The sequence below is a fragment of the Bos indicus genome, chromosome 4, assembly GCF_029378745.1.
Source record: "Bos indicus isolate NIAB-ARS_2022 breed Sahiwal x Tharparkar chromosome 4, NIAB-ARS_B.indTharparkar_mat_pri_1.0, whole genome shotgun sequence".
Lineage (NCBI taxonomy): Eukaryota > Metazoa > Chordata > Mammalia > Artiodactyla > Bovidae > Bos > Bos indicus.
In genome coordinates, this window is record NC_091763.1 from 112,698,960 (window position 1) to 112,705,717 (window position 6,758).

Sequence of the window (6,758 nt, forward strand, 5' to 3'; positions counted from 1 at the left end):
TGTGCTCCCGTTTGATGTCTTTCTCCATTTGTTGAAAATTCCCTCCTGGGGCCAGGGTGAAGGCCTAGTGGCACAGCCTGGCCCGCATCTTCCTTAAACCCGGGCAGCAGAGAGGAGGGCACGTGGGGGATACTCGCCAGTGTCTCTGGTGGTCGAGGGCTATAGACAGGCCGAGTGTCTGAGTCGTTGGGAGGTGGGCGATAGGGAGGGCAGGTGAAATGCTGTGGTACACAAGGAGTCGTTGGGAGACAGGAGTGTTGGCTTAGGTGTCTACGTAGCCGTGTGGGTCCATCTTAAGTACTTGGTGCTGATGGGGAATGTAAGAAATTGAATGAGATCTGTAACACAGTACTATTTCAGCAAATGAAAAATGTACATGTATGTATGTGTGCATTGCCCAGTCGGGTCCGACTCTTGGCAGCCCCATGGGCTGTAGCCCGCCACGCTCCTCTGTCCACGGGATCAAGTCATTTTGTAAGAACACACAACTGAAAAGTTCTATACAGGCTTTATGGTTGCCCGTGAGGTGAGTGAGAGGGATGTGGAGATTAAATAGAAACGAGCTTGGTCTCTGTAAGGTAAGGGGTAGTCTTGATATAGAGACACAGTGGGGAGGGAGGTTGTCATAGGACAAGGCCCTGAGAAGTGCTCAGCTCCACCATGTGCAGGAGACCTCTGGAGCACCTCCTGAATCCCTTCTCCAGCCTCCTCCCCATGACCTTTTGCGTTAGAGACACCCCCTTATCCCATCCCAGGAGTGCTTTAACGTGACCGGCCTTTGCTTTGCATCTTGGGGAGAAAAGCAAAATAGGAGATAGGGTCCTGTTTCTCCAGCAAAGTCAGGTTCTTCTTGAGGAAGGGAAATGATTGTATCACTCCATTGGACTAGTGTAGTAGCGGCACCCAGGGAGCAAACCCACATCTCCTGTATTTCTTACATTGCAGATACCTTACCCATTGAGCCATAGGGGAAGCCCAGTGTTTTCACTGGAAAAGACCCTGATGCTGGGAAAGATTGAGGGCTGGAGGAGAAGGGGATGGCGAGAATGAGATGGTCGGAGGGCATCATTGACTCAGTGGACATGAGTTTGAGCAAACTCCAGGAAGTAGTGGAGGACAGAGGAGCCCGGTGTGCTGCAGTCAGTGGGGTTGCAAAGAGTTGGACAGGACCAAGTGACTGAACAGCAACTGTTCCAAGTTCTTCACGTCAAAATGAACTTCTTCCTCACAAGACCCTACATGGTGGGTATTACCCCATTTTCCACGTGAGATGTGAGGAGAGACCCGAGAGGTGATGTAGCAGAGTTGGCTGTGACCCAGGCCATCTTGCCTCAGAGCCCACACACTTGACCACAGGCTCTGTTGCTTCTGGTGGACCACGATTAAGGACCTCGTGTCTGGGTTGGATTCTAAGTCCTTGTTACCCGAAGCGTGGCCTCTGCACTGGCAGCATCGGCCTTCCCTGGGAGCCCAGTAGAAATGCAGACTCGGAGCCTCACTGCATCAGAAACTGCCTTTTCACAAGATCTCCAGGTCATGCTCTGCTCACAGAATGCCCTGTTTGCCAGTGATACAAAAAAATCTTGCCTGCTTCAGCTGTCCATTGAAAGCCTGCTCTGTTGGGTGATGAGAAGGTAACAGGCAGTGCAGCTGCCTGAAGGACAAGGATGATCAAGTTAGCTTGAAGAAATGCCAAACACCAGCGACTAATCTGTACTATCTTCTTGCTGTTCCTGCAGGTAAGGTCCTCATTGTCGTCCACCTAGCTTTTCATTCAGTAACCTAATTGATCTCCTATTCCTAATCACATCCTTTTTCCTACCAGAGTTATTGTCCTGGAACATAAATTGGATATGGCCTTTCCTCAAAGCCTTAGGGCAAGCTTTTAAGTGTAGAACTCAAGACTTGGACCACTTAACCTGCTCCGGGTTTCTTCACCTTTCATACTAAATTCTCTGTGCTGCTGCTGCAGTGGGAGTCCTGTCATTTAATCAATAAGCCGTACTTCCCCATGACCACATTGAGCTCATGTGTTGCCTCTCCTGGGAATGCCCTTCTCTGTGAGCCAAGTATTTGATACCATCCCCTTGTGGCTCAGCTGCTAAAGAACCCGCCTGCAATGCAGGAGACCTGGGTTTGATCCCTGGGTTGGGAAGATCCCCCAGAGAAGGGTAAAGGCTCCTTACTCCAGTATTCTGGCCTGGAGAATTCCATGGACTGTATAGCTCACGGAATCACAGGACATGACTGAGCGACTTGACACTTTTCACTCAGCTTGTAGACCCGCTTTTATGAAAGCTTCCCTCGTTCGTTTCTTTTGTTCAGCAAATACATGTCGAGCACCTGTTACTGAAGCACTGTTTTAAATACTTGGGCTAAGGCAGTGTAGAAAAGAACAATCTTCGCCTGGTTGAATTTCAGTTCAGTCACTCAGTCGTGTCCAACTCTTTGTAACCCCATGAATTGCCAGGCCTCCCTGTCCATCACCAACTCCGGGAGTTCACCCAAACTCATGTCCATCGAGTTGGTGATGTACATTCTATCAAAATCTGTTTCCTTAAAAAAAAATTTTTTTAATTGAAGTATAACGATATCCCTGGTGGTCCAGTGGCTAAGACTCCATCCTCTGAAAGCAAGGGGCCTGGGTTTGATTCCTGGTCAGGGAACTAGATCCCACATGCTGCAACCAAGTTCACGTGCCATAGTGAAGATCAAAGACCCTGAATGCCACAACTAAGACTCGGTGCGGCCAAATGAATAAAATACTACAAAAATACACCATGTACTGTAGCAGTAAGATAAAAAGATGAGAAAGTTATTTTTAAAAAAAGAACAAAAGAATGAAGTATCGTTGATATACAATATGTAAGTTATAGGTGTACGCTATAGTGATTCACAACTTATAAAGATTATACTCTATAGTTATTAAAAATATTGGCTATACTCCCTGCCCTGTACAATATATCCTTGTAGCTTATTTTGTGCATAATAGTCTGTACCTCTCAATCCCCGACTCCTATGTTGCTTCTCCCCGCTTCCCTCTCCCTATTGGTAACCACTAGGTTGTTCTTCGTGAGTCAGTTTCTGTTACATTCACTAGTTTGTTGTATTTTTAAGATTCCACATATACGTGATATCATAGAGTATTTGTCTTTCTGTATCTGACTTACTTCACTTAGCATAATACCCATCAAGTCCGTCCATGTTATCACAAATGGCAAAATGCTACTTTTTAATGACTGAGTAGTATTCTGTTGTGTATATGTACCACATCTTTTTCCACTCATCTGCTGATGGGCGCTTAGGTCGCTTCCGTGTCTTGGCTATTGTACACTGCTGCTGTGAACACTGGGGTGGAAATCTGTTCCACTCGTGTACTGTACATTTGCACAGCCTTAGATTTTGTTCACTCATGAATATCCAAGTCTCCTCCATGTGCAGTCTCCAGAGGGAGGGATAAAAGGTTAATAAATCTGAGACTTTGTTCTTGGGCTTACAGTTTGTCAGGGATATCTAATAGAAGATCGAAAACGATATGTCCTAAGTGAAGCTAAAATCTGTAAGAATTCAGAGAACAATTACATTCAGCTGTGGGACATTGCGAATGGCATTATGAGATGCCTTTGAGCTGGAAGAGATGCTTTTGAGCTGGACCTTTAAGGATAAGTTGAAGTACATTCTAAAAAGGAGTGATATGACCAAACTAGATGTTATGGGGTGTGTACCAATAAACAGCAACTCATTTGACTCAGCTGAGGGTGCGGTGGGAGGAGGGGAGTAGTGGGGACGTAGTTGGAAAGAGAGGTTGGGGTCAGACTAGGGAGTTTGGACTTTACTGAGTTAGTAATGGGATGCTGAGAGTTTTGAGCAAAAGGGTGATTTGTATCTAGCTGCGAATTGGGACGATTACCCTAATAAGAGCTTTTGCTTTTGTTGAGGGCGGGGGCGCACGGGGGATATGTGAGAGGCTTTTGAGTGAGACCAGCAAGAGCCGATGAAGGTCTGATTGGGTGTAGCTGCGGCCGGAAGAGAGCGGTGCACGAGATCACAGAGGTAGAGTCAACAGGAGGCGATGCTTTTTGAAGGCAGGGACCAGGTGTGAATCATATCCGGATTCCACAGCTCCGAGCTTGGGGGCCTGGCATGGAGGTTCTCACCGAACGTCCGCTGAGTGAATAGGTCTGACAGTTCACAGAACAGGGAGCCCAGTGCTGGGTCAACAAGGGAGGGCTTCATGGTGCAAGGGGATTTGCTTACCCTTCTGGTCTCCCTCTGCTAATACCTCCCCTCTTGCTGCTTTAGAGGAGGGTGTCCGCTTCCTAATCTAAAGGTAGGGGGCGTGGGAATTCTCTGCCCCATCTCCTGGTGGAGGATGCGGTGGTGGGGTCACTAGCATCAGAGTACCTGGACCCTTCCCTCACCCTACATGACCCTAGGTATTGTTTGAGTGGCCCTCAACCTCTGACAAGCCCACCTTCTGCCGCAGAGGCTGATGGTTGACTGTGCAAAGAGTGGCCTGTACCTGTTTGGAGTCACCCCTCCCTCCAGGGTCTGTGCCTCTACTGTGGAAATCCAGTGTTGTCAGCTCACCCAGAGGTACTCAGGCCCTGGAGACCTGCTCCAGAAAGGAGCAAATCCACAAGAGAAAGATTAATAACTAAGGATGCACATCATCTTAATTTATATTAGAGCTGCGCCTGGCCTGACACCCAGGCTGGTCTGCTCAGGAAACCACATGATGGTATCACATTTTTGTATTTTTTGTTAATATGTTTATAAAATTGGAGCCTAGGACCGGGAAGCAGCTTTGGGAGCTAATGGGCAGGGCAGTGTGATCACTCAACAGCAGAATCAACATCTCATGGCAAACAGAAACAAAATTTTGTATGCGCCCCTGCCCCGCCCACTCCAGCCCCAGACTGGAAATTCTGAGACCAGTGCCCAGCAATCTGTATTTTAATAAGCACTCCAGGAGATCAGGATACTAAAACTTGAATACTGACTTACGGAAACTTTTCTAAAAAACTCCGACCAGCTGTCAAAAATGAAAGCACTCTTCCTGGAGCAAAGCCTGTGAAATTCTAACATTTCTTCCTCTCCCATCCATTTTCCAGACTCTTTCTGTTTGCCTTGGACACTAACTCTTATTTTATGAGATCACAACTTATAAAATTATAAGAAATTTGTAATCCTTAATACATTGGTCTGCCTGACCCCTGCTGAGACCTGAGGGGCGCTCTTTTGTTTGCAAACTGTCTTAGATCAGGTTATTTCAACAAGGATTCCCAGAATGAACCATACCATATATAGATTTGATTTCTTGTTACCTTAAAGTAATACTTCCTAACCTTGTCCCAGATTCTAGGGGTGAACCTGACCTGAAGAAGGTATCAATTCATTTGTGTTCCTACTATTAACTGATCTCACTTTTGCTTGGATCAGATATATGAGCTAATCATTTTCTCCCTCCCTCCCAAGAGAAAAAAGAGAAAGAAAACATAAAGAAACAAAACTGCAGACTGATTTCTAACTCTTCCAAACCTGGAAGAGTTTCCAGGCTTGTTGGACAGAGTGAGATTATTGTGAAATGCAGAAAAGATAGAAGGTAAACTTGAACTGTATACAGCATATTTTATTTTCTGGCTGCCCTGCACCTTAGTTCTCCCAACAGGGATCGAACGCACACCCTCTGCATTGGAAGGGCGGAGTCTTAGCCACTGCACCACCAGGTAAGTAAAGCGTGTTTTACTCTAGGTATATGCACATGAGCGCAGGCTCAGTCACGTTCCACTCTTTGCAACCCCACGGACTGTAACCCACCAGGCTCCTCTGTCCTTGGGCTTTTCGGGGCAAGAATACGGGAGTAGGGTATGCTTTCCTCCAAGGAATCTTCCCGACCCAGGGATGGAACCCGAGTCTCCTGTTTTGCAGACGGATTTTTTTACCACTGAGCCACCTGGGAAGCCCATTTAAGTTTACATTCTGTGATTAAGAGGTTTTCCAGAGTAAGGCTCTGTGGGTTGCAGGTAAGGGGAAAGTAGGTCCCAGATTGAGCCGTTTATTCCAAATGCCTCAGGGCCTGAGTTAGTGGTGGATTTAGTCCTCCCGATCCAGAGGACCCCCCAGCTGGTGGCTGGCAGGCGAGTGGCAACTGGGTGTGGCAGAGCGGGCCATCCAGCCGCGTACCTGCTGGGAAGGCGGACCCCAGGGAAGGCGGAGGAGACCCTGGATCCCCAAAGGGAACGAAGGAAGCAGGGTTGGTTTATTTAACGAAATGCAGTTTTCTTGAGATCCTTCTCTTTATTCCGGAAAACTAATAAAAGTTTAAAAATACTTATCGATCCCTCCCACTCCACCTTGGCTTTCCCCGCGCAAAATGTATACCCAAACTAACATCAGAGGTGTTAAAACGGCAGATCAAGTGCATACACAGTTGAGGTCACCTGGCGATGACTGAACGTCTTGCCCCAAAGCCTCGAAGTTTCCAACGCGTTTCCTTTGTTAGCTCACTGGCTGGATTCCACCCGCCCCCCCCCGCCCCCGCCAAGCACCCCGCCCGGCCCGGGGGCGAGGGTCGGCTTCGCCCGACGGAAGCCCGGCCGGTGGGCCCCGCGGAGCGTGCTGCCCCGGCGTCGACTCCCGCGGCCCAGGCGAGGGCGGGCAGCCGGCTCCCCCTACGCCCGGCGGGACCCCCGCGGCCGCCCGGGGCTGGTGGGCACCGAAGGCCGCGGGAGTGCGGTCCTTCGGGCTGCAGGGGG